The sequence below is a fragment of the Leptonychotes weddellii genome, chromosome 16 (genome assembly GCF_054177405.1).
Source record: "Leptonychotes weddellii isolate Sample4059 chromosome 16, ASM5417740v2, whole genome shotgun sequence".
Classification (NCBI taxonomy): domain Eukaryota; kingdom Metazoa; phylum Chordata; class Mammalia; order Carnivora; family Phocidae; genus Leptonychotes; species Leptonychotes weddellii.
The window spans coordinates 47,164,877-47,166,217 of NC_138384.1; positions in this window are offsets into that span (position 1 = coordinate 47,164,877).

Sequence of the window (1,341 nt, forward strand, 5' to 3'; positions counted from 1 at the left end):
GCTCCCCGCTGAGCAGGGAGCCCGATGTGGGGCTCGATCCCAGGACCCTGGGATCATGACCTGAGCCGAAGGCAGACGCTTAACCATCTGAGCCACCCAGGCACCCCAGCTTTTCATTTTCTTAAGGAGAAATTCCAAGTTGTTTTTTTTTTTTAAGATTTATTTAGGGGCACCTGGGTGGCTCAGTCCGTTAAGCATCTGACTTCGGCTCAGGTCATGATTTCAGAGCCTGGAATTGAGCCCTGTGTTGGGCTCCCAGCTCAGCAGGGAGTCTGCTCGTCCCTCTCCTTCTGCCCCTCTCCCTGCTCGTGTTCGCTCTCTCAAATAAAATCTTTAAAAAATAATTTAAAAATATTTATTTAGGAGAGAGAAAGCACAAGCAGGAGGGGCACATGGAGAGGGAGGGAGAATCCCAAGCAGACTCTGTGCTGAGCATGAAGCCCGACATGGGGCTCAATCTCACAACCCTGATATCACAACCTCAGCCAAGAATCGGATGCTCAACCGACTGTGCCCCCCAGGTGCCCCCCAAGTCTTTCTTGTAGCAGTTATGACCTTCTAAGAGATGGCTTCTGCCATCACTTATCACTCTCTGCCTCACCACTTATGCTCCAACAACCAATTTAACCTATTTCCTGGCATCTCTCCTGTGTATTTTCACTCCCCTCGGCCTGGAATGCAATTTTCTTTCTCTTCTTTACCTGAGTCTCTAAGACCTAGCCTAGATGTTACCTCTTTCTGAATGACACTAGGCCTTGCCAGTCTGAGTTAGCTGTTTCTTCAGGAGAGCCCATAAAAATCCAGGCATCTCTCTATTACTATGTATACTGTCACTCTACTGTGACCAAATGAGACAGAGCAGGGACTAGACTTGAGTCCTCTTCAATCTTGATGGCGAAACCCAGCATCCCTTGACAGCTGAAACCCTATGCCCCTTGAGTAGTGTATCTTGCAGGAATGCGGAAGCAGGATGCTTACCAAAGGAAGGACTCTCGTACAAAGACCGACAGAGACCGAACCAAACCGGTCTGCACCAAGGTGGGCCCCAGCACTGACTTTTCCCCTGATTATAATATTAAAAACACTCCCAGCAGTGGAGATTTAACATACTAATGAGACATGCAATGCATGATAAAGCATGTTCTGTTTGATACCCCTGTGCACCCAACATCCCAAATCTCTCCCCAACTACATGCTTAGAATCACTCCTTTCCCACTTCAGTCTTTTTAAAAACTTTCCCCAGCCTTTGTTCAGAGAGCCAGAATGAAGCACCCTTTCCTTTAAGCTGTCTCCCTTGTGCTTGAGCATAAGCCCCAATAAAAGCCTTGCCTGGAATTCCT